Source organism: Amblyraja radiata, chromosome 10, assembly GCF_010909765.2.
Source record: "Amblyraja radiata isolate CabotCenter1 chromosome 10, sAmbRad1.1.pri, whole genome shotgun sequence".
Classification (NCBI taxonomy): domain Eukaryota; kingdom Metazoa; phylum Chordata; class Chondrichthyes; order Rajiformes; family Rajidae; genus Amblyraja; species Amblyraja radiata.
The window spans coordinates 58,362,736-58,390,590 of NC_045965.1; the positions used below are offsets into that span (position 1 = coordinate 58,362,736).

The window sequence follows — 27,855 nt, forward strand, 5'->3', positions numbered from 1 at the left end:
AAACAGTTTCCACTATCATGGTACACATGACAATAATAAACCAATACCAATTCCACCAATGACCTATATCACAAGATTCTTTGCATTTTCATTGCATATTGTAAAGTGAACATAGAACAGTACAACACAGGAACAGGCCACTTTGGACCACAACGTCCATGTAAAACGTGCCAAGGAAACGTGCCATCTCCTTTTCCTGTACATGATCCACATTCCTTCATTCCCTGAATATCCATGTGCCTATCTAAAAGACTGTTAAATGCCACTATCATATCTGCCTTCCACGGCACCCTCTGTGTAAACACTTGATCGGTTGTGGTGGGGCCACCAAGAACGAAGAGGGACCATTGGGACTACATTGAACACTTTGTGACTTTGTTGGTTTCCTTTACCTGGCGACTCTTTGCATGCTTTGTGTATGGTATGAAAACAAAGAATTTCACTATGGCAGATCACATGTGATAAAGTATCATTCATTCATTTAAACTTTTCCCCTTTCAGCTTAAAGCTATGCCCTCCAGCCTCTGATATTTTAATCTTGGTGAAAAATGTCCTGACTGGCAACCCTTACTATGCTACTCATAATTTCATATACTTCTATCAGGTCTCCCTTAAGCCTTCGACACTCTAGAGAAAGCAAACCAAGAAAACGATCCTAACCTCTCCTTATAGTTTATACTCTCTAATTAAGGCAGCATTCTGGTAAACCTCTTCTAAAGCCTCCACATCCTTCGTGTAATGGGGTGACTGCCAGAACTGTACACAATGCTCCCAATGTGGCTGAACTTAAGTGCTGTAAAGCCATATCATGACTTCCTGATTCATGTATGGAATGCTCTGACCAATAAACGCAAGCATACCGTACGCCTTCTTTACAACTCTATCCACTTGTGTGCCTGTTTATTTAAATGCAATTGAAAGCTCTTTATGTATAATTTGCAGTGAAATAGTTTATGAATAAGTTACAGAATATTATGTTTTTGTTTTGTTAATGTTGGCATGAGGAGATGGCATGAAAGAATGGTTTATGTCATGCCATTCTTGACCTCAGAGCATCCTAAAGCATTTGGCAAGCAAATGTAGTTACTGCTGTAATGTCAGCATTAACAACAAATTTGCACATATTGAACCCCACAGGCTGCTTGTATTAATGATCTTGAGTGAGATTAACTACGATGCTTGAGATAGGTATGCTATTTTTGTACAAAATATTGTAATTACCTTCCAAGGAAGAAGAAGGTAAAAGTTATTCGCCTTCCATCACAGTGGGGAATGTGAAGTCACCGACAAACAAGATGGGCGTGCTGCCTGCGCTGGTGGGGACTCGGAGGGAGTGCCGTGAGTGCAGTAATCTCGGTGTTTGCGGGGACATTGCGCCATGAGAACATCCTGGAGTCTGGTGCGAGTGTGGACGGCTTTCTGACTGTTCGGGCGGACGGGGACTGCAGAGAGAGTGACAGCGGTCGGCACAACTCTGGTCACATCATGGTGAAGTAGCGTGTGTGTGGCCCGAACATTGATCTGATGGCTGTGGGTCTCCGCTAATGCTGTGTGCCCTAGGGATTCTCACACGCAGCTGCGGTGGCTGTTTATGTAGTTTTGTATCATATTGCTTTTTTGGTATGACTGTATGGTAAATCAAATTTCACTGTACCTCATGACAATAAAGGACCATTGAACCATTGAAGACTAGGTAACAATTCTCCCATCAGAGAGCAGGCTTTGGTCAAAGTAAATGCTCTTATATAACAAACATCTTGGGCGGCTCTGAGGCTTATAATTCAATAACTTGACCAATAGCATAGAGAATGGGGATGATGAGGTTGGAGGTCAGTCTCCAACTGAGAAACTGTATCATTGTTTTCACAAGTTGCCTCAGCTGTGTGTCTTTTGCATCTGGTCATAGTCTCAGGTTTCACTCGTTATTTAATTATGTAGTTGGTTGCGGAGCCTTAAAGAAGCACATTTTGAGGTGTCTTCTTTCAACAAAATACCAAACATTAAAGAGCTGATTTTAAGCCTCAGAGCTGCCCCAATTTATTTGTTATATAAGAGCACTTATTTTGACCAAGACCTGTTCTCTTATGGGAGAATTGTTAAGCCCCTGTCCCACTTTCCCGAGTTACTCACAAATTCTCCCGAGTTTTCCCCTTGATTCAAACTCGGAGAATGTCCGTAGCGAGGCCGTAGGAGACCGTAGATATTTCGTAGAAGCTGTAGGTACTCGGGGCATCAGGTAAGTCGGGACGTTTTTTCAGCATGTTGAAAAATGTCCACGAGTAAAAAAAAATAGCCCCTAGTACCTACGGCTGGCATCTCCGAGTTTGAATCAAGGGGAAACCTCGGGAGAATCCGTGAGTAACTCGGGGAAGTGGGACAGGGGCTTTACCTACTGGAACCACTTGTGATCCTGCATTAAGATCAGCTGGACATTGCTCTCTGTATTATGTTGAAATATTATCTCTTGTCAAGTACCCTCTAGAGTTGACATGAATTATCTTTCATGTCAACCACCATAGTCTGTTCAACTATATAGTTTTGTATTTAAAAAATTTAGAGTTAAGAATTGTGACGTAGTTGTAAAAGACGTAGATGTGAGAAACACGGTAAAAAATTGAAGTTCTTTCTATAATTAAAATAGTCATGTAATTTTAAGAAAAATTAGCTGACAGGAATTGGCCGGAACTTTGGGAGTATCTTCAGTAAGAGCCAGTCAAAATAATGACTGATTACTCTACTGTCTCCAAACTGTCAGACTCCTTGTTGAACATTGGAAGGGCAGACATTTCCTTCAACTAAGTGCTGGGAAGGCAGAAGTCATTGTCTTTGGTCCTCACCACAAAATTTGTTCTCTTGCCACTGAGTTTATTTTTTTCAATTCAAGTTTCTTCATGATATGTGCGTCAATGATGTGGCTTCGCGTTTTGGAAAATAGCGATGTGGCCCGCTTTCTAGGAACGTCACCCTCCCCTCCTAGTAATGTGGGGATTATCTGTACTGTCACAGATGTGTTTACAATGATCAAGGAACCATTTTTGATTTTGGATGCTTCTTGTGGAAAGGAAAAAACATACATTGCATCATCAAGCATTGCGTCAGCACTTTTGACACAGGATATCTGCACTGGCTTATAAACTCCCTTGAAATTTGACAAATGTGGAGACTCATACAAGTAACATCGTTCAGGGATCTGCAAAGGAGAGAATTCTCAAAGATTGTAAACTTTTTGTCTGGGATGAATGTACAATGCGCACAAATCTGCCATTAAAGCATTGGATTGAATTTGCAAGATAGACAATAACCAATTAATGGAGGGTTGCTGTAGTGCGAGATGGAAATTTTCATCAAATGCTGTCAGTCACGCCACAAGATACTAAAAGAGATGAATTGAAAGCCTATATTTATGCATCTTATAGTTGGGAAAATCTTAAATGTTTATATTTGAAAATTTGTTTTTTCTGAGCATGTTTACGATTCAATACGATACGATAGAACATTTTTCCCAGGAGAGAAATTGATCTGCCAATAGTCATAAAACACAAAATACATGAAACATGAAATTAAAGTGACGAGTGAAAACGATTAGGGTTGTGCAAAGATTAGGAGGGGAGTCAGTCTACCCCTTGCCAGAAGGGGGAAGAGTTGTACAGTTTGAGAGCCACAGGGAAGAAGGATCTCCTGTGGCGTTCTGTACTGCATCCTGGTGGAACCAGTCTGTTGCTGAAGTTACTCCTCAGGTTGACCAGTGTCATGGAGGGAGTGAGCTGTATTGTCCAAGATGCTCTGCAGTTTGAGGACCATCCTCCCCTCAAAGCACCTCCCATGAATCCAACTCTGATCCCAGGATGGAGCCAGCCTTCCTGATGATTTTGTTAATCCTATTGGCGTCCGTGGCCTTCACCCTGCTGCCCCAGCAGACGACAGCGAAGAAGATGGCACTGTCTAGCACCGAGACAGTGGTAGCATCTTACTGCAGATGTTGAAGGAACGGAGCCTTCTTGTACAGGGCTTCAGCGTTCCTGGACCAGTCCAGTTTACTGTCCAGGTACACTCCAAGGTATTTGTACTCCCAGGTAAACTGCACATCCACAGCATTGATGCAGACAGGGGACAGGAGTGTTCCTCTCCTAAAGTCCACCACTAACTCTTTAGTCTTGTTGGTCCACCTGTGAGAGAGTTTGTTTCAAATTTACTCAATGGGAAGTTTCATTGAAAAACTTGGGCTGAATTGTTACATGACTTCATGATCTGATTTCAAGTTTTGACAAATTTCATTCAACATTATTTAACCCTAATCTTAGACAGGTACATGGATAGGACAGGTTTGGATGGATATGGACCAAGCGCAAGCAAGTGGGACTCGTGTAGCTAGAACATTGTTGGCTGGTGTGGGCAAATTGGGCCGAAATGGCCTGTTTCCACACTGTATCACTCTATGACTCTAACAATGGTAAGTATGGATGGGCTGGATCTCAAACAATAATAAGACGGAGCACGGAAAGAAGACCGATAGCTTAGTAATGTGTCTAGAAAACAACCTCTCCCTCAATGTCAACAAAATGAATGAGTTGGCAATTGACCTTTGGAAGTAAGGTGGAGCACACATCCCATTGAAATGTAGATGGTCAAGAGTTCCAAAGTGTAAATATCACCAGCAGTGCTCCAGTCACATTGACAATGTGACCAAGAAAACAAACCAATGCATTTACTTCCTCAGAAGACTAAGGAAATTCGGCATGTCCCCAATGACTCTTACTGATTTCGACAGTGCAAAGCATCCTATCAAAATGCATGAGCCAAGACAGCAAGAAATTGCAGAAAGTTGTGGACCCAGCCCAGTCCATCATGCAGACTAGCCTTCCTCCTATCGACGCCACCTATGCTTCACGCTGCCTTCATGCAGTTACATTATCAAGGACCATTCACACCTCTCTTCTCCTATCATGCAAAAGATACAAAAGTTGGAAAACACGTACCATCGGATTCAAGAGCAGCCTTTCCCCCACTGTTATCACATTCCTGAACGGACCTCTCATATATTCCTGATCATCAAATATATCTCATTGCAGGCCCTACCTTTTTTTAATTATTTGTATTTTCTCTGTAGCTGTAACACTATACTCTTGTTTCTTTTCTCTTGCATTACGTGCTGTGCTCATGTATGGTGCGATCAGCCCAGATACGATGCAAAACAAAGTTTTTCACTGTATCTCAGTAAACATGACAACAATAAACAAATTCCAATACCAAAACGAAAGAACAACTTTAGCACGGAAGAAAGGACACACTATGGCCATGACCATTTGAAGCTTCCCACATAATCTGTACAATATAAATCTATTGATGGTATTACAGACATTGAAGAGGATGTTTGTTTTCCTGTTGGATTTTTAAACACACTTATTACTGATCCATCTTATTACTGAACTAACAAAATCTATTGATGGTATTACAGACATTGAAGAGGATGTTTGATTTCCTGTTGAAATTTTAAATACACTTATTACTGAACCACCATATTACTGAACTAATCGTGCTACAGGAATCTGTCTGTCTGTCTGTCTGTCTGTCTGTCTGTCTGTCTGTCTGTCTGTCTCTCTCTCTCTGTCTGTCTGTCTGTCTGTCTGTCTGTCTGTGTGCCTGTCTGTCTGTCTGTCTGTCTGTCTGTCTGTCTGTCTGTGTGTCTCTCTCTCTCTCTCTCTCTCTCTCTCTCTCTCTCTCTCTCTGTCTGTCTCTGCCTGTCTCCCTGTCTCTGTCTCTCTCTCCTGTAATGTGTTATCTCTAAGAACAACAGGTGACTATGTGTCAAACCAGCTATTCTCCTTGGTACCATAATGGCGTGAGTTATGTGTTCTATCAGACGCCAAGCTAGTCTCGGATGTCTCTTGGAAGGCAAAGCTCATCTTAGTGACTAGTTCGGCGGCCTCAAGATTTACTGGTCCCTTCGATTTAGCTAAGCATTCTTTGAAAACATCTACTTGTTTTTCTAAACAGGGCTTGAAATGTGGTGCTGCTAATTTAGCTGATAACTCCATTTTAGCTGACATATATTCTGTTTAACCCTTACATTACACAGTCAAGTTAAGTTTTTTGTCATGTGCACAAAGACTTAAGTATTTGTACAATCATAAGCTTGTGTGCAGTGGAAACACAGGCACGCAGACTCAATACATCACATAAAACATCAATTATACAACATAGTGAGGAAAAAAGACATTAGTGCAAAATACAATTAAAAAAGCAAGTCGATGTAAAGTGCAAGAGGTGCTCCATCGGGTTCCATTGCTGAGGTTGGATTATGGTGTGCAGGTTTGTTCAAGAGCCGGTATTTGTAGGAGAGTAAATGTTCCTGACTTGGTGGTGTCAGACTTAAGGCTTCTGTGTCTTTTGCCTGATGGTAGCTGCGAGAAGAGGGCATAATCTAATGATGGGGATTCACAATGATAGATTCAGCCTTGAGACAGCGCAACCTGTAGAAACTCGATGCTGTGGAGGGCTGTGCCCATAAAGTTCAGGGCTGAGTTCATCACGCTCTGCAGTTTTTTCATCCCATGTGTTAGAATTGTTGAACCAAGGCATTCAATAAATCAAAGGTACACAAAAATGCTGGAGAAACTCAGCGGGTGCAGCAGCATCTATGGAGCGAAGGAAATAGGCAACGTTTCGGGCCGAAACCCTTCTTCAGACTGATGGGGGGTGGGGGGCCTCAATAAATCAAGATACTTTCTGCAGTTCATTAGTAAAGCATTCAGCGACATGTCAATTCTCTTTAAACTTCTGAGAAATTAGAGGCAATTACTTTCTTCATAATTACATCTACATGCTGGGCACATGATAGCACACCTGAGACATCTACCCATCAATTTAAGGGGCAGAAATCACTATCAAAACATGGGGGGACACAGTTTCTTGGTGGCGCACGTGCGCACACACGCAAAGCTTCGGAGGCTTCGGCCGTGGGCCCTGTGGACGGTAACATCGGGAGCTGACCTGGTTGGTGACTGACTCCGAACCCCAGCAACAGCAGCTTCGTCCACCCCGAATCGTGGGGTTTCAACCGGCCCGTTCGTGGGGTTTCATCGCCTGGATCGGCTTAAAACTGGCCGTGGGATCTTCCATCGCCCGGCGGGGGCTTCAACATCGGGAGCCTCGATTGCCTCGACACAACAATTTGACTGCGGGGCGGTGGAAGATCCCACGGCCGATTTTAAGCCGCACCGGGCCTGGCGATGAAAGGCCCTGCGAACGGGCCGATTCAAGCTCAAGCTCCGCTCTATGATCTTTGCTCCACCAGGACGTCTCACTCCTCCAATCACCGGGCTCTATCCTCAGTCCCACCCCACTACTTTCGCCTCTGACCGACACCTCCCTCCTCCAATCATATAACCATATAACAATTACAGCACGGAAACAGGCCATCTCGACCCTTCTAGTCCGTGCCGAACACGTATTCTCCCATAGTCCCATATACCTGCGCTCAGACCATAACCCTCCATTCCTTTCCCGTCCATATAACTATCCAATTTATTTTTAAATGATAAAAACGAACCTGCCTCCACCACCTTCACTGGAAGCTCATTCCACACAGCCACCACTCTCTGAGTAAAGAAGTTCCCCCTCATGTTACCCCTAAACTTCAGTCCCTTAATTCTCAAGTCATGTCCCCTTGTTTGAATCTTCCCTACTCTCAGTGGGAAAAGCTTATCCACGTCAACTCTGTCTATCCCTCTCATCATTTTAAAGACCTCTATCAAGTCCCCCCTTAACCTTCTGCGCTCCAAAGAATAAAGCCCTAACTTGTTCAACCTTTCTCTGTAACTTAGTTGCTGAAACCCAGGCAACATTCTAGTAAATCTCCTCTGTACTCTCTCTATTTTGTGGACATCCTTCCTATAATTAGGCGACCAAAATTGTACACCATACTCCAGAATTGGCCTCACCAATGCCTTGTACAATTTTAACATTACATCCCAACTTCTATACTCAATGCTCTGATTTATAAAGGCCAGCACACTAAAAGCTTTCTTTACCACCCTATCTACATGAGATTCTACTTTCAGGGAACTGTGCACAGTTATTCCCAGATCCCTCTGTTCACCTGCATTCTTCAATTCCATACCATTTACCATGTACGTCCTATTTTGATTTGTCCTGCCAAGATGTAGCACCTCACACTTATCAGCATTAAACTCCATCTGCCATCTTTCAGTCCACTCTTCCAACTGGCATAAATCTCTCTGTAGACTTTGAAAATCTACTTCATTATCCACAACCCCACCTATTTTAGTATCATCTGCATACTTACTAATCCAATTTACCACACCATCATCCAGATCATTGATGTACATGACAAACAACAGTGGACCCAACACAGATCCCTGTGGCACCCCACTAGTCACTGGCCTCCAACCTGACAAACAACCATCCACCATTACTCTTTGGCATCTCCCATTCAGCCACTGTTGAATCCATCTTGCTACTCCACCATTAATACCCAACCATTGAACCTTCTTAACCAACCTTCCATGAGGAACCTTGTCAAAGACCTTACTGAAGTCCATATATACAACATCCACTGCTTTACCCTCATCAATTTCCCGAGTAACCTCTTCAAAAAATTCAAGAAGATTAGTCAAACATGACCTTCCAGGCACAAATCCATGTTGACTGTTCCTAATCAGACCCTGTTTATCCAGATGCTTATATATATTATCTCTAAGTATCCTTTCCATTAATTTGCCCACCACTGACGTCAAACTAACAGGTCTATAATTGCTAGGTTTACTCTTAGACCCCTTTTTAAACAATGGAACAACATGCGCAGTACGCCAATCCTCCGGTACTATTCCCGTTTCTAATGACATTTGAAATATTTCTGTCATAGCCCCTGCTATTTCTACAATAACTTCCCTCAATGTCCTAGGGAATATCCTGTCCGGACCTGGAGACTTATCCACTTTTATATTTCTCAAAAGTCTCACTAATCATTGTGCTGAATCATCATGTCCCGCCCCCCCCCCCCCCACTGCCTGCTGACCAACGTCTCTCTCGCCCAATCGGCGCCCTCGATCATCAATCCCACCCCCAATGTCTCGCGGAAAGCGGAGATTTTTAATAGATTTTTTCACCGAATTCCAAAATCCGGATTACAAATGGGGTGGGGCGGGGATTGTCCCCCACCTCTCAAAACGTGGAGGGGACCTGCCTCTCTGTCCCCCCTGGGATTTCCGCCCATGTGTTGTCTCCCAGCTTCCCCTCAATGATTAGTACCTTGGCTTTGTTGACGTAGAATGAGAGGATGTTGTTACTGCGCCACTTAACCAGGTGTTCTATCTCTTCTATAGGCTGACTTATCGCCATCCACGATTCAGCCAACAACAGTGGTGTAATTGACAAATTTATAGACGTCGTGAGAGTTGTCTTAGCCACATAGTAATGGTCAATAATTACTATTTCGTTGAGCACGCAACCTTAATATGCATAAAGTGTAAGAAGGAACTGCAGATGCAGATTTAAATCGAAGATAAACACAAAATGCTGGAGTAACTCAGCGGGTCAGGCAGCATCTCTGGAGAGAAGATATGGGCGACGTTTCGGGTCGAGACCATTACTTCTCTCCAGAGATGTTGCCTGACCCGCTGAGTTCCTCCAGCATTTTGTGTCTACCTTGATATGCATGTGTGTTGATGATCAGTGAGAGATGCTGTTACTAATCTGCACTGATTGAGGTCAAGAATCCAATTTGAAAGGTGTGTACAGGGGTCTAGGACTTGGAACTTGATGATTAGTTTAGATCCACCGCCAATATGTAACAGCAGAAGATTATTGCTTTCAAATTTACTGCTGCCACATGCAATTGATACTGCAGTAATCACTGGTATTTTTTTAGGGGAAAGTATTAGTTCCTCAGATACTAATTATTCTATCTGAATTTTTTAATTCAAGCAAATTCAATTCAATTTAGTTTCACTGTGAGCATTAACATGGTGCAAGGACAATCACTGAAAGATGTTTCCATTATATTCAATGCTTTTCTCATGATCATCTATACAGTGCATTCAGAAAGTATTCAGACCCCTTCATTTTTCCACATTTTGTTACGTTACAGCCTTATTCTAAAATGCATTACATTTTTTTTTCATCACAATCTTCTCACAATACCCATAATAAAAAAGCGAAAACAGGTGTTTAGAAATGTTTGCAAAGTAATTAAAAATAAATAACTGAAATATCACATTTACATAAGTATTCAGACCCTTTACTCAGTATTTCTTTGAGGCACCTTTGGCAGTGATTACAGCCTCAAGTCTTCTTGGGTATGACGCTACAAGCTTGGCACACCTGTATTTGGGTAATTTCTCCCATTCTTCTCTGCAGATCCTCTCAAGCTCTGTCAGGTTGGATGGGGAGCGTCGATGCACAGCTATTTTCAGGAGTTTCCAGAGATGTTCGAACGGGTTTAACTCCGGGCTCTGGCTAGGCCACTCAAGGACATTCACAGACTTGTCACAAAGCCACTCCAGCATTGTCTTGGCTGTGTGCTTATGCTCGTTGTCCTTTTGGAAGGTGAACCTCCGCCCCAGTCTGAGGTCCAGAAAGCTTTGGAGCAGGTTTTCATCAAGGATCTCTCTGTACTTTGCTCCGTTCATCTTTGCCTCGATTCTGACTAGTCTCCCAGTTCCTGCCGTTGAAAAACATCCCCACAGCATGATGTTGCCACCACCATGCTTCACCTGGTTTCCTCCAGACGTGACGTTTGGCATTCAGGCCAAAGAGTTCAATCTTGGTTTCATCAGACCAGAGAATCTTGTTTCTCATGCCTTTTGGGGAAACTCCAAGCGGGCTGTCATGTGCCTTTTACTGAGTGGCTTCCGTCTGGCCACTCTACCATAAAGGCCTGATTGGTGGAGTGCTGCAGATATAGTTGTCCTTCTGGAAGGTTCTCCCATCTCCACAGAGGAACTCTGGAGCTCTGTCAGATTGACCATCAGGTTCTAGGTCACCTCCCTGACCAAGGCCCTTTCCCCCCGATTGCTCAGTTTGGTCGGGCAACCAGCTCTATGAAGAGTCCTGGTGGTTCCAAAATTCTGCCATTTAAGAATGACGGAGGCCACTGTGCTCTTCGGGACCTGCACGGCTGCAGAAATTGTTTTATACCCTTCCCCAGACCTGTGTCTCGACACGATCCTGTCTCGGAGTTCTACGGACAATTCCTTTGTCTTCATGGTTTGGTTTTTGCTCTGACATGCACTGTCAACTGTGGGACCTTATACAGACATTTCCAAAACATGTACAATCAATTTAATTTACCACTGGTGGACCCCAATCAAGTTGTAGAAACATCTCAAGGATAATCAATGGAAACAGGATGAACCTAAGCTCAAGGTGTTCAAGAAGGAACTGCAGATGCTGGAAGATCGAAGGTACACAAAAATGCTGGAGAAAATCAGCGGGTGCAGCAGCATCTATGGAGCGAAGGAAATAGGCGACGTTTTGGGCCGAAACCCTTCATCAGACTGATGGGGGGTGGGGGGGAGAAGGAAGGAAGGGTCTGAATACTTATGTAAATGTGATATTTTAGTTATTTTTAATTTCTAAAATGAATTTGATCCATTTTAAAATAAGACTAACGTAACAAAATGTGGAAAAAGTGAAGGGGTCTGAATACTTTCTGAATGCACTGTATATTGGTTAGTTCAGTTATCCCCAGAGTTTGGGATATAAATAATCTATCAATTTTTACGCTGGATTCAAAAAAAGAAACAGTTTATTCTTAAGCACTTCAACAATGAAATCAAGGAAATTTACACATTGTGCATAGATACATATCTATTTAAATATATTAAATGTGATGTTTGCATATTTTTACCTATGTCAGTGTTTTTCATTGATGGCTTTAAGTAAACAATATAACTCTTAGTAATATTATTCCATAAATAATTCTATATTCAAGTACGATTTTATTGAATTTATAAGAACTGTTATAAAACCAGATTGCATGAAAATAAATGCAAACATTGCCAGCATAATAACCCGAGCAACGCCAGGTGCAGCAGCTAATTTACACGTTTTTCTAGTCAACTTTTGTTAAATCACTTGTCACCTTTAGGCTACAGAGGGATGGCCAATGATGTTGGAAATTGGGTTCCAAGTGCAAAGCTATATTCCAGGTTTAAAACTAACCCTATGCAGTGTAACAAATAACATTGTGAATGTAGAATTAGAGAAGCAGAAAATGAAAACTGGTAAAGAGCATTTTTAAGACTTTTTAAAGCTTTGCGGTGGAAATGGTTGGGAATATATTGTGGCTAATTTAAGTCTATTTTACTTTCTTCATATACACAAACATGTATATTATCTTCATAAGTACTTTGATGTGGTTTGAACACTAACCAAAACAATAATTTTAATAGAAACAGTGTATTTCAAGGTTTTCAAGGAGAACATATGTTTTGATTGTGCGGCGCAATGATTGTTGGCTGAATATTGGGGCACACGGTTGGAGAAAAATGTACAGAACTGACACATTTCAATGTGAACTTAGGTTTGCATCAGAAATAGTCACATTGATGACAGCATTTTGCTTTATCGTTGTTTAAGTCTTAGGGAGGATGCAATACATGAGGTATGTAAGTGTTTTTCCATTCAATATTCCAGATACTTTATCCCTTTTGAGACCAATTATTAACTATTCAAGTGTAGTCTTTATGCAGATATAAATATCTGTACTTTATGCTAATACGGCTTCTAACAGTCCTAAAACTCCAAAACATATCCTTTGTAAGTGAACTAATGAATTAAGCTTAGACCCTGAAACTAATATGACTAATTTTGTCTTCAGGATATGAATTTTATGTTTTTTTGTTAGTAATGCAGGAGAAATGTTTTAAAATGTAAATGCTCTAATGGAGGAAGTTGTAATTCAAACTAAATTTAGCTCAAATGCTCTAAGGTTTATTATTTTTAGTTGCAGATGAATTCATTGCAATCGGGAAAAGAAACAGCTCAGTGCATCTAAGGCGAGTTACTGAGACATAGGTTTCCCGACTCAAAGTCGTAAGAGAGTGAAAAACGATAGGAAAAGGAAGTGATTGAAAGAAATGTAAGAATTATTCACCTCATAATTCACATTTGTGAGATCATTGTTTACATCATTTTTCATTCCCTCCCCCCCCCCCCCCCAGATTTCTGTATGTTTAACTTATTTTGTGTTCACGTTTTAATCTGAATGCACCACTGAAAGTAATAGTAAAGTGGAGCTAAGTATTAATAATTCTGAAAGAGCATCTACTTTCATCAAGTGTACAATAGGAATACTGTGGGGAAGCTAATCTGTGTCACATGTACTACCACTTCTCTGTCTGTGGCATATTGTGATCGGTATTAGTGAGTAAAGAAAACTGGCAAGGTGACGGCCTAGAACTATGTCATACACTGTAAATTGATCAATTTATCTGTCTTACCGTTTTACTGTCTTGTGCCTTTGCTCCTTTTACTTTACTCTTTTGTCATGATAAAAATAACTTAGAAACTGAAGCTGACATTGATAGTTTAGTAAATTGCAATTAATTACAATATTGAAGGAACTGTGTACTCTAACAACCACTATTTAGAGAATTGTGCCACAAGATGACTGCTGCATTACATAGAAACATAGAAAATAGGCGCAGGAGGAGGCCATTCGGCCCTTTGAGCCAGCACCGCCATTCATTGTGATCATGGCTGATCGTCCCCAATTAATAACCCGTGCCTATCTTCGCCCCATATCCCTTGATTGCACTAGCCCCTAGAGCTCTACCTAACTCTCTCTTAAATTCATCCAGTTATTTGGCCTCCACTGCCCTCCGTGGCAGGGAATTCCACAAATTCACAACTCTCTGGGTAAAAAAGTTTTTTCTCACCTCAGTCTTAAATGGCCTCCCTTTTATTCTAAGACTGTGGCCCCTGGTTCTGGATGCGCCCAACATTGGGAACATTTTTCCTGCATCTAGCTTGCCTAGTCCTTTTATAATTACTTATTTACTGTGGAAGTAATTATGATAATTATGATTGTGTGGTGGGATTGTAATGCCTGATTATTATAAACTATTTAAGGGAAATAGTTCTGCTTTTGTGAAGAATATGTATAATCACAGTATAACCACAACTGGTTATTCCGTTACTGGACTTTAATGTACTGCGCTTTTCAGATTTTGCACTAAAATCTTGCAAAGTTGTGCTTTTTGCACTGGTTGTTGTACTCCATGCTGTATTTCGAAACTAAACTAAACTAAACTCGGCGCATTCACCCTATCTATTCCCCTCTTGAATTATACATCTCTGTAAGACTACCCTTTAGCCTCCGCGCTCCAAGGAATAAAGACCTAGCCTGCTCAACCTGCCCCTATAGCTCAGTTTGTCCAGCCCTGGCAACTTCCTTGTAAATCTTTTTCTGCACTCTTTCCAGCTTAACGACAACCTTCCTATAGCAGGGTGACCAAAGCTGAACACAATACTCCACATGCAGCCGCACCAGCGCCTTGTACAACTTTAACATAACATCCCAACTTATATACTCAATAGAAGATGGACACAAAATGCTGGAGTAACTTAGAAGGCCAGGCAGCATCTCTGGATAGACATTTTGGGTCGAGACCCTTCTTCAGATTGAGAGTCAGGGGAGGGGGAGACAAAGAGATATGGAAGTGTAAGGTGTGAAAGTAAGACATCAAAGGAGATGCGGATCAATGAAAATGTAGAATAGATCATTGTTAGAAGATGACAATGAAGCATACAAAGATAACATTTAATCAGGTAAGCAGTCAGACAGGTCGGAGAACTAGGAAGGGGGAGGTTGGAGAGAGAGGGTAAGCAAAGGTTACTTGAAGTTAGGGAGGTTAATAATCATACCCCTGGGGTGTAAGTTGCCCAAGTGAAATATGAGATGCTGTTCCTCCAATTTGCACTGGGCCTCATGCTTGACAGTGCAGGAGGCCCAGGACAGAAAGTCAGTATGGGAATGGGAGGGAGAGTTAAAGTGTTCAGCAACTGGGAGATCAGGTAGGTTTAGACGGACTGAGCGGTGGTATTCAGTGAAACGGTCGCAGAGCCTGCGCTTGGTCTCGCCAATATATAGGGGTCCACACCCTAACAATGGATGCAGTTGATGAGATTGGAGGAGGTGCAAGTGAACCTCTGCCTCACCTGAAAACACTGTTGAGGTCCTTGGACGGAGTCGAGGGAGGATGTATAGGGCCAGGTGTTGCATCTCCTGCGGTTGCAAGGGAAAGTACCTGGGGAGGGTGTGGTTTGGGTGGGAAGGGACGAGTTAACCAGGGAGTTACAGAGGGAGCAGTCTCTGCGGAAAGCGAAAGGGGTGGAGATGGGAAGATGTGGCCAGTGGTGGGATCCTGTTGGAGGTGTCAAAAATGTCAGTGGATTATGTGCTGTATGCGTTGGCTACTGGGTGAAAGGTGAGGATAAGGGGGCACTGTCCCTGTTGCGACCTGGGAGAAGGGGGAGCAAGAGTGGAGCTGCGGGATATCGTGGAGTTCTGCAGGGACCTGTGATCAGACCTCTGTTCTTTGTCAAATATATATAAATGACTTGGACATTAATGTAGATGGGTTGGTTGCTGGGTTTGTGAACCGTCAGGAAGTCTGTCAAAGTTTACAGCTGGAAATAGCTCAGAAGTGGGCAGGGAAATGGCAGATGGGGGTTGGAGGGAGACATGATGGAAGTATATAAAATTATGAGAAGCATAGAAAGAGTAGACACAGAACCTTTTCCGCAGGATAGAAATATCAAATACTAGACGGATAGCTTTAAGGTGAGAGGGAAAAGTTTAAAGGAGATGTGTGGGGCAAGTTTGTTTACATAGCGGGTGGCGAATACCTGTAATGGATATGATAGTGGAATTTAAGAGACTTTGGATAGGCACGTTAATATGCAGGGAATGGAGGGATATGGATTATGTGCAAGTAGTTAAGAGTTAGTCTGAAGAAGGGTTTTGGCCCGAAACGTTGCCTATTTCCTTCGCTCCATAGATGCTGCTGCACCCTCTGAGTTTCTCCAGCATTTTTGTGTACCTTCGATTTTCCAGCATCTGCAGTTCCTTCTTAAACACAGTCTTGGCAACATGTTCAGCACAGACATTGTGGGCCGAAAGGCCCTTTACCTGTGCTGTATGATTCTTTTTGCATATCATATTCTACCTTCGATTTGCTGTTCGTGCATGTATTTCCCCATCTTGTTTAACAGGCAAAAAGAATAGCTATCTTGAAGAGTTCATATCACAGTATATACTTATCCCCATATTTTCTTGATATTTACTGGATTCATTTTGAGTAAGTTAATCCTTCCACTTCAATTAATTTTGAAGTAAATAAATTCTATGTGACTGTACAATGGAACATAACATGGAAACAGGAGTGGGCTATTTATCCCGTTGTGCACAATGTTTGGCCTGCAGGCTACATTCAACCTGCACAATATTTCCCTCTGGACCACCTTGGGAGAGTGAATGCAATCAGTAGAGGAGCATTCAAATGGGTTTAAATGAAAATACATTGGCAGGTTTAAACACAACTGGGTTTGCTTAACTTTTTTTTCTTAAAAGCACTCATTACTGGGAAGCTTTAGCAGTCTGCTAGAATGTAAAATTACTTGTGTTATTTTGTGCTCTATGTGTGATTTCCTGCAGGAATGCCAAAGTAATTCAACATAGAATGCCGTTGTTTTTCTTTATAAACAGCAGTCTATGTTCTAGAGGTCAATGTTAGGGAAGCCATCCATTTTCAGTATGCCGAAACATGTTACTATTCAGTTATCAGTGGTTTCACAGTTAAATTAGTTCATTGGGAATGCTTTTGTGAAACTATTTTGCAAAAATTTATTGATGAGACTGAACCAGAAATCTGCAGCACAGAAACTCGGGTCTTTTGGGTTAGTAATTCTGCCTTCACCCTTTCAACTGTGTATCTCACAGACATTGATTTATTTTATGCTGGATCTGGGAGCTGGGATTTTAATTTGAAGTACGATGATGTACTTCAACTTGTGGTGGATGTATTTGTAGTTGCCAACTCAGTTTTTAGAATGATACTCGAATCACTAGGGGCACTTTTTGCTGTGGCGCATCTCGGGTTTGATTGGGTTTTGAACTCCTTTAGGATTGGATTGCTCCCAGGCTTCTACATGGAATTATTCTATGTGCCTATTTGTTGCATTTAACTAAAATCTTAATCTACTAACGTGAAAAGTGCTTTTTGCTGTTCTTCAGTGTGTCCTTGATGTACAAAAGATCCCTCCATTCGGCATACCAGCAGTGTTAGATTTCCTTACTCATGGAGGGAAGTTCCAAACTGCAATGCGACTGCAACACTGTTTATTTTAGTAGGCTGGAACCCTTTAATCTGTCATTATGTAGCTGTGGGCTGCTCACAAGCCTATAATCAAGCTTGTTTCTGACTCATAGCCCCTGAATTATAGAAGGTGGAGAATGGGAAGTCAGCAATGAGCATTGAATGAATGTCTTTGGTTGCACTAAGAAATTCGGGTTTTTTATAGACAATAGACAATAGGTGCAGGAGTAGGCCATTCGGCCCTTCAAGCCAGCACCGCCATTCAATGTGATCATGGCTGATCATCCCAAATCAGTATCCCGTTCCTGCCTTCTCCCCATATCCCCTGAATACGCTACCTTGAAGAGCCCGATCTCGCTCTCTCTTGAAAGTATCCAGAGAACTGGCCTCCACTGCCCTCTGAGTCATACAGTGTGAAAACAGGTCCTCACACCAGCCAACATGTCCCAACTACACTAATCCCACCTGCCCACACCCAGCCTAAACCCCTCCATCCCTATCCTATCTGTGTATTTGTAACTGTTTCTTAAACAAGGGGTTAGTCCCAGCCTCAACTACCTCCTCAGGCAGCTCGTTCCATACACTCACCACCTTTTGTGTGAAAAGTTACCCCTCAGATTCTTATTACATTTTTTCCCCTTCACCTTAAATATATGTCCTCTGGTCCTCGATTCCCTAGGTTAGGGGCGCTGTCCTGTGCATGGCTGCCCAGCCAGCAGCTGTCTGTCTCTTCATCTTTTTAAAAATGTTTTAGTTAGTTAAAGTGTTTTGTTTGGAGGTCTAAACTTTTTTATGTGGGGAGGGGGGGGGGGAAAGGGGGAAACTGTCCTTCAGGGTCCCTTCCTAGTCGGAGATGCAGCTTTTCTCCGGGCTGCAGTTTCGACCCGTCCTCGCGGCCTACCAGCGGGCCTGGAGCGGCGTTTCCTGTTGGGGACCGCCCAGTACCACGGCTTCGGCGGCTGCACTATCGCGGAGCGGGCGATGCCTTGCCCGGGTCGCCGCGCTGGAACTCCGGGTATGCTGGGACCGGCGATAAAAAACATCGCGGAGCTGCGGGTCTGAGGAGCAGCCAGCTGCGGGCGGTGGCACTGACTTTACATCGGGAGCCTGGGATCTCTCGACGAGATCACCAGTTGTGGAGCTCCATCCGGCGTGGCCTTGTTGGCTTCGGAAGCCGCGGTCTCCAGTACGGAAGCGGCCGTTCCAGGGTTCCCAGGCCGCTGAGAGGATTCTCCCGACGCCGGAGCACCATCACCCGGCGAGAACGGCCTGGAACATCGGGCCTCCTTGGAGGCAACTGTGGAGGCCTCAATGGGCCAGACTATGGGTGAACTGGGGATGGGGACTGGACTTTGTGCCTTCCCTCACAATAGGAACCATTGTGGGGGGATGTTTTTATGTTTAAATATCTTTATTATTGTTATGTCTGTATTCTTTCTTTATGTGCGGCACGGAGAGGATGCTGGCGCTGTTTGTTCACCGCTTCTCCGTTTGCTATTGTCTGTTACTATTGTAAAGCGACTTTGAGTCTTAGAAAAGCGCTATAAAAATTAAATTTATTATTATTATTATTATTAGGAATGCCAAGCGATAAAGGTTAAGAATGGAGTTTTGAAAAAGGCCATTATGAGGCTGGAGAGACCATGGTTTTTGTTACATAAGACTATTAAGATTTGCAAATCTAAGGCAGTTGGACGAGGCTAAGATGCAGGTGAACCCTAATATAATAAGCGAGTTCGGTAACTCTCGCGCGCAATGAATTTGTCAAAGGTCATTGGGGATAAACAATCATGGGATTTGTCAAAGGTCATTGGGGATAAACAAAGAGCGTTGCTGGTGATTGCGAACGCAGCGCTGTATAAACTGTGTACGTATTAGGCGGAACTGTGTAAAAATAACATTTTCGGTCTGGTTTTTCATCTTTGTATCTTATATTGCTTATGGCTGACCCAGATGACGATGATTTGACACTGGGTGATTTTCCGCGATGGATAGTCGAAGCTTTGAAGCATTTTTTAGCTGACAGGGGGTTGGAAAAAGACAGGACGAAAAGACAAACTCTCTGCTCTTGCTTACGCTGCATTGTACATGAAGAAGCCCGTGCTACCGACTGCTGGTGAAGAAAAAAATCGTCATGCTGAATACAAGGAACTCTTGAAATGTGGAGAAAAAGCTATTCCCGAACATGAGCGAACTGAAAGATGGGTGGCTTGGAGAATCGAAAGGACTAAACTGCTGGCCTCCCACATCCATCGTCGAGCTCTTAAATCATCTTGCCAGTTCTGCCGAATGTGCTGAGAGAGTTATATGTTCTTTTACTTGAATATATGCAAGAATGATGGAGTTGATTGTCTGAGAAGTAACCCCCGTATCCCCCTCCGAAAATGCTAGCAAGCAACCCTCTATTGCGTGTACAACAACCATGACATGCCACTTCCTAAATATTCATCTAGCATGTTTTTAATCAATTATTTGTAATTCCAAAGCACTATGATTTTCTCCAACATTTTATCTCTACCTGGTACATGAAGAATTATTAAAAACCTCACAGCAGATATAACAAGATCCCGACATGCTTCCTGGAACTAATCTGGACACACATACAGTATAACTATTAGTAAATAGTCATTGTGGCTTGAAAAAATAAATTCTCTTAAAATTGTTTATGCAAATACAACTACACTGGGCCTTCACAAACTAAATGTATAGTTCAGTACTATCATACCATCAGAAAAAAATCCACCAGTTTGTATACTATGAATTAAATGCAATAAATGAGCTCTATATAGAAACATGGTGATAAAACACTGTTTTGCAAAATAAGTACAATGTAAGAGATGTAAAGCTCTGATTGAGTTGAAATGTACATGTTGCAAACGCAGCAAGTTCTGGATTTCAGTTCATATCAAATCTGGTTCAACATAAAGTTAAACTTCTGATCAAAATGATCTGCAAGTGCAACAACATCTCATTTACACACCAATGGAGGCAGTAAATTAAATAGTGCTGCACAAATGGTGAAAATATCATCAATATGCGGAACTAAAATAATGGGTAAAGTGTTTCTCAGGATATTAAACCACTTTAGATGAACCATGAATGCGGTCTTTGGAAGCCGTCTTGGTTTTGTGTACTTTTTCTCTGGTCATTTGCTAATAACCACCGCTGGGAGGGGGAATCTCAAAATTGGCTTGGCGAAGCATCAAGTCTTCTTGAATGGGAAATCCTCTATCTTCCATTATGCAAACCCCAGGATCAATTACGTTCAAAAATCTACTCTTCCTAACAATGTGTGTACCAGATGATTGCCCGCCCCAAGCTTTTGATAAGAAAGTGATCATGCCGTTTGGGGCAATTCCAACCAATAGTTTCACAGTGTTGTGTTTCTTGTACTCGGACCACGTCAAAGCCTGCAACTGTAGATGCCGTTGTCGTTCTATAAATATCTCTGTGCAGTCAAGAATGCATCCCAGTGCTGGGCATTTATTTATTATCTGTTTTGGCTGCGTGGACCTTATCAAATCACGATCTAGCCAGAAAATCAGGGGTTTCAGTTGAATGGCTAGGAATTTAATCCAAGTATTGAATATTTTAGAACATGTACCCCCACTAACTGCAAACAAAGTCGCGAGAAACACCATCGACAGCACAAGGTGCAGCTTCATCAACACGAGTACAATTCATCCTTGATGCTGAGTTTTGATCTGGGTCCCGACTTCTCTGGCGATTGTTTAAATGTTCTTGGGACTTTAGTACTGACGACTTTTTTTTCCCTTCCCAATATCGCATTTTCTTTGCTTCACGCTTCACATACTCGCATATGTTGTCTAAGTCTTCCTTCGAAGAAAGCCCTGTCAATCTTCACACATTTTTGTCGGTCTTGATATTGCTTCAAAAACACTTTTTTAGCTGCAGCATTCTTCAGTTTTAGTTTCAATTCTTCGACTTTGCCTTCCAACATTTCAACTTTGTCGGTCAGTTTGTTTATGTCCTTCTGTTTTTGGATGCATCCCATGCAATTACAGTTCTCTTGACAGCTGCATTTTTACACATAAGCATGATCTACAGCAAAAGCTCATAAACGCTTGTTGTCTGGTCCATCATCAACATGTTGGTCAACATTGGTTTGCTTTGCTGTCACCGACTTTCTCCTTTCATTTGAAGGTTTTCCATCTCTGAGGGAATGCACGTGGGGACCTTGGGGAGTTCGATAACAAATAACCAAGATTCAGGACCGGGTCTGGATTGAGTGTTGTTGGCTCACTGTCCACAAGTGCTTAGAGCACACGCGGCTGTTGCCTTTAGGGTCAGGGCTGCCAATTCTTGCCTTTCTCATCCTTTCGTTTGACCAGTTTGGTCCAACGCAACCGTGCTGCTCCATCCCTCTTCTCTGTAGGAAATGGGTGAAGTTTGAAGAGAGGTGGGCAGAAACAGTTTCCCGTAGAAAATTTACAGTTGTGGCTGTCACACACATTCTGCATCCACCTACTCGAGTGATACGTGCTGTTCCCACAGCCCAAAATTGCACAAATGCGCACAAGATTATAACAGAAAGTTATGCCCCTGTCCCACTTAGGAAATCTGAAAGGAAACCTCTGGAGACTTTGCGCCCCACCCAAGGTTTCCGTGCGGTTCCCGGAGGTTCCCAGAGGTTTTTGTCAGTCTTCCTACCTGCTTCCACTACCTGCAAACTCCGGCAACCACCTGCAACCTCCGGGAACCGCACGGAAACCTTGGGTGGGGCGCAAAGTCTCCAGAAGTTTCTGTTCAGGTTTCCTAAGTGGGACAGGGGCATATTAAATACTGATTAAAATTATCCAATGTAATGGGAATCAGAAGAGGCATGATTACTCAGGAGACTCATGACTAAGTTTTGTACCACACAACTTTACTTACACATGTAGATGCAGAACTCATTCAGAAGTTAACAAACGTGCATACACCCGTGGCCGTGGTAAAAGGTGAAAACCCCACAAATACTTTTCATATTATCTATTGATAGTTATAGAAATCATACATTTCATTTCATTCTCTCCCCCCCCCCCCCCCCCCCCCCCATGCCAAACAAAAACAATAAAAAATGGTTGTTATTCATCGTCAGGATTTCGCTCACTTGCCGAAGCGGGCCAACAAGCGACCAAGGAAAAGCCAATATAACCAACAAAATCATTGTAGTTTTGTACAAATGAACCATAAATACACCCATTTAATAGTTTTGAAAGCAGTATTTCTAACCTCGAAGAAGCAAAACTGGAAAATACGTATGAAACGCAGGACAAAACAATTATCGATCGTAATGTATACACACAGTAGCTCAGCTGGTGAGAATGTTTATCCCGAATGACCCATGACCTGGGCAAACTCACGCACGCGCAGTTGTAATACCGAACTTGCTTATTGAAGAACGGAATAGGCCCAATGTACTGAAGTCTTTACTTCTGCACACATGTTACAAAAGTGGAAATGAGTAACTTTTATTATGAAGTGTCTAAAGATCAGTTAAGATTAAAATTTGTTTCCAAAGTTATGAAGAATCTGTTTTAGGTTGAGAGAGATTGTGGACAATAGGGGAATTTGTAGCAAGGTTGCAGACTTTATGCTGGGAGCCAATAACAATTGTAGCTTATACAAAAATGGATACACATCAAGAGGTGTCGTCGCATCAGTGCAGTGATCCGCTTTGCAAAATCTGAACAGAAGCTAATTTGAAAACAAATAAGACTGTTTTGGTCTTCAAACACATAATGAAAAATCGTTGATCGTTGGAAGTAATTTAAATTGTCAACCTGGCCACCCCACAATGTTCAGTATTACTGATTTAACCACTTAATGATCTACAGTGCCCTCTATAATGTTTGGAACAAAGACCCATCATTTATTTATTTGCCTCTGTACTCCACAATTTGATATTTGTAAGAGAGAAAAATCACATGTGGTTAAAGTGCACTTTGTCAGATTTTAATAAAGACATTAATTTTTATACATTTTGGTTTCACCATGTAGAAATTACAGCAGTGTTTATACATAGTCCTCCCATTTCAAGGCACCATAATGTTTGGGACACAGCAGTGTCATGTAAGTGAAAGTAGTCATGTTTAGTATTTTGTTGCATATCCTTTGCATGCAATGACTGCTTGAAGTCTGTGATTCATGGACATCACTAGTTGCTGGGTGTTTTCTCTGGCGATGCTCTACCAGACCTGTATTGCAGCCATCTTTAGCTTATGCTTGTTTTTGGGGCTTGTCCCCTTCTGTTTTCTCTTCAGCAGATAAAAGGCATGCTTGAGTGGCCAAGTCATTCAGGTGATTGACTTGGCCACTCAAGAATTGACCATTTTTTAGCTTTGAAAAACTCCTTTGTTGCTTTAGCAGAATGTTTGGGATCATTGTCTTGCTGTAGAATGAACTGCCGGCTAATGAGTTATGAGGCATTTGATTGAACATGATCAAATTGGATGTGTCTATACAACATCGCCAAACTCAGACCCTCTCTCACACCTCCCGCTGCTGAAAGACTCATCCATGCCTTCATCCCGACTGGACTATTGCAACTCACTTCTCCTTGGCATCAGCTCCACCTACATCAACCGACTCCAACTGGCCCAGAACGCAGCCGCCCGACTCATCACCCACACCAAATCCTGGCATCACATCACTCCAGTCCTCAAACAACTTCACTGGCTTCCCATCTCCCACCGGATCACCTACAAAATCCTGATCCTCACCTACAAAGCCCTCCACCATCTGGCCCCCCCATATCTCACTGACCTCCTCTCCCCCTACCAACCCTCACGGTCCCTCAGATCCACATCAGCCGGTCTCCTCTCCATCCACAAGTCCAACCTCCGCAGTTTTGGGGACAGAGCCTTCTCCAGGGCAGCTCCCAGGCTCTGGAACTCCCTCCCCCAACTGATCCGCAATTCCGTGTCCCTCACCATCTTCCAGTCCCGCCTCAAGACCCATCTCTTCACCTCTGCCCATCCTTAGCCCCACGTCCCCCTCCCTTTTCATCTGCATTAATTGCCTCATATTGTGTTTTGAATTGTATTCTGGCTTTACTTTGTGTATTAGTCATGTCTCTACTATTTATTTCATTCCCCTTACATGTTTTTCCTCTACCTGCTAAATTTTTGTAAGGTGTCCTTGAGACTCTTGAAAGGCGCCCATAAATAAAATTTATTATTATTATTATTATTATACACTTCAGAATTCATTATGTTCTTTATTTCTCTCACAACTGTTGTGATCTACCTCTAGTTTTTGGCTTTTTCTATTTTTCTCGAGAGTCAAGAGTATTTAATTGTCATTTGCACCGGGAATGGAACAATGAAATTCTTGCTGTTGCTTTACAGGTATATTAATGCACCAGAACAGATAAATATGCAATGATACAATAAATTATCATGAATGCTAGGTAATCAGATCGTAATATTGTCAGTTTGACAGTTTTATAGTTTCCCTGGTGCCTTTAGTGATCTACTGCTAGTTTTGTTTGTGAAAATAGGGATTTTGCTACTTTGGGATTTCAACCCATTTTGTATTACAATTTAAACTCCCTTCACAGATTTTCTATTTTTTCATCACATAGATGGGCGGCACGGTGGCGCAGTTGGAGAGTTGCTGCCTTACAACGCCAGAGGCCCGAGTTCGGGCCTGACTCGGGTGCTTCCTTCCACATTCCAACGACAGGCAGACTTGTAGGTTAATTGGCTTCTGTAAATTGTCTCTGGTGTTCATGATAGAACTAGTGTACGGGTTACTGCTGGTCGGCATGGACTCGATGTTGTAAACACAGTATTTAATAGATAACATAAACAAAAACAGTTCAATAAATTTAAAAAAAAACTAAATAGTACAAACCAAAACCACGCAATCCCTAGTCCAACCAATACAGTTTGTAGTTTGAAGTTTATTTGGCGTTTGTAGTGTTCAATAGCCTGACGGGAAGAAGCTGTTCCTGAACTGGGAGGTCACGTTTTCCGACTCCTATATTGTAGGAGTGATATGAGAGCATCACCAAGGTGGTGTTGGTACTTGAATGTGAAGGCTGCCCTTTTGAGGCTGCATTTCCTGTAGATCCCTTCGATGGTGGGGAGGTCCGTACCTGTGATGTAAATTTCTTCAATCCTGAGCATTCGAGTTGCCAAACCAGGCCTTGATGCAACTAGTCAATATGCTCTCCACCGTACACATGTAGAAGTTCAAAAGAGTATTTGTGGACATACCCTATCTTCTAAAGAAGTAGAGGCATTGAGGGGCTTTCTTTACAATTGCATCAATGTATTCGGTCCAGGACAGATTTTCGGGGTATGCTTGCCGAGGAACTTGAAGTTGACTGAAAACAGGTTTGTTAATCTTAACTCCACCGATGAGGAGTTGCACTTTGCAGCACTAATGGGAATGGGCTGGGAAAGAGGTTATTGGTCCAGGAGTTGGAGACCATTTGGGTAGAAGCTTTTTTAAAGTTTGGAGCTTTTCAAGTTCCTGCATCTTCTGGAAAGTAAAAGAGAGAATATGGAATAGCCAGTGTAGCAGGCACTTCCAGCCTTCCTGCAGCAGGGCACTGTGAAGATGGACCTCATTGAAGGAAATTATGAACTTTCGATGAACTGGGCTGTGTTCACCACTCTCTGCAGGTTCAGGTTTTCATGAGCAGAGCAGGATGCCATACCAGGCTGAATTGCATCCTGACAGAATACTTTCTATAATAATAATAAAAATAATAAATTTTATTTATTGGGCGCCTTTCAGACATCTCAAGGACACCTTACATAGATTAACAGGAATATAAACATATAATCAGAATAAAATAAATAATAAAGACATCACAGAAACACAAATTAAAAACAGAATTCAGTCCAAAAACAAAAAATCTATGGTACATCTGCAGAAGTTCAAGAGAATCATTGTGTACTTGCCGAATCTTCTCGGGTGCCAAAGAGATAAAAATTATTGAAAATATTCTACCAAAAATCGCAATGGTTGCTTTATGTTTAGAAGAGGTGTAACCTGTGATCCCAAGTAATTAAACATCCATCAGAATAACCAATAGGTTAATTATAAATAGGAACAACACTGGTAATTTTTTTGGAAATGTGCAATTAAAAGTGTAATTTGGGAAATTCATCTTCAGTAGTGGCCCAGGAAAGGAGATATTAATAATTTAACTGCTTGAGGATTAGTTTGTGAGTAATGTATTTATTGCAGTTATTTACTGAACATTAATTAATTGAAATGTTACTTAATATTTTATTTATATGCCTTTGAGTACAGACGGATTCAAAATAATGTGAGACAAGTTTGTGAAAGCACCAGCCTGTGGATGGCAGTATTTCATCACTGTTGACAAGACAGGTCCTGCAGGATTTGACATAAATCACAGAACAAGAAACTCAGTTTGTAAAATTGAGAATGGATTTTTTTAAATCATAGGAATGAGAAAGAACTTGTCTTATATTATTACCGTCTGTGTTTACAGTTATGAGACGTTAAAAATTAATTTGTTCTTAAAATTGGCAAATTCAAATGATTTTGTGGTGGTGTTAGTTGGAATACTGATCGGAGACAGATGGGATTAAAGTCTCTCTAAGGGTTCTAAATGAAATGTGTTTGGGCAGCCCATACCCAATTCCCAACAGATGAAGACCAAAACACCATTACAGTTCACAGTTGGCACAAAACTGAATAAATCTGGCAAGTTTATGAAAATGTGTTTTTAAATAAATGTCATTGAAACAACAGAAGTTGTGGCCATAATATTTACAATTTGTTTGCTGTGAAATAACTATGTGATACTTGCAGCAGAAAATTAACGTGTTTTTGTGAATTTACTGTTAATAATAGTGACATCTAGTGATGTAAATTCTAACTAGGTACCAAAATCAAAAAGAAAAGATGACCACTAGGTGGTGCTGGTTATGCCTTGGTTTCCGATGATTGGGATCTGTTTTAAATCAAAGTGCTTAGAACATGATGTGAAGCCTCCTTCACTGCATCACCTTACGGTATTCCGAGTTTCATTTCTTCACATACCACTGCTGTTGTCATTCTTTTTGTTACGTTATGTTTTTCGCTCTTTGATTTTATCAATCACATTGTCGATTCAAACCAGCTTTTCCTGTTTTGGAAAACTAGGATCGAAAAGACAACATGATTGATAAAAATCAATGTGAGAAAATAGTACGTAACAAGCAACTCATCAGTAGTTACTTTTGAAAGGAGTTTTGAATTCAATCAAACTTACTTTCTCAGTTGTGTTCAAAAGGGAACTGCAGATGCTGGAATATCGAAACCGTCTAAAGAAGGGTTTCGGCCCGAAACGTCGCCTATTTCCTTCGCTCCATAGATGCTGCTGCACTCGCTGAGTTTCCCCAGCAATTTTGTGTACCTTACTTTCTCAGTTGTTCGCTGTCGCTTCTCGTTTGCATGGTGCAACATTTTGAAATCATCAATGAAAGATTAGGAAGGATTCTTCAAAAGAAATTATATGTCAATATGTTGGTTACTTTTACTA

At 41.9% G+C, this 27,855-nt stretch overlaps 1 protein-coding gene across 4 annotated transcripts in view; it reads left to right on the forward strand.

Annotated features, from left to right (window-relative positions):
- znf644 (zinc finger protein 644) overlaps window positions 1–27,855 on the forward strand; it is a 109,180-nt gene that overhangs the window by 36,045 nt on the left and 45,280 nt on the right. The window contains exon 1 of one of the 4 annotated variants that reach the window (XM_033028982.1): window positions 12,956–13,102. The exons of the other annotated variants lie outside the window; for them this stretch is intronic. The gene's annotated coding sequence lies outside the window, so the exon portion shown is untranslated. Of the gene's footprint in view, window positions 1–12,955; window positions 13,103–27,855 lie in introns of those variants that run through there. 4 annotated transcript variants of the gene reach the window in all.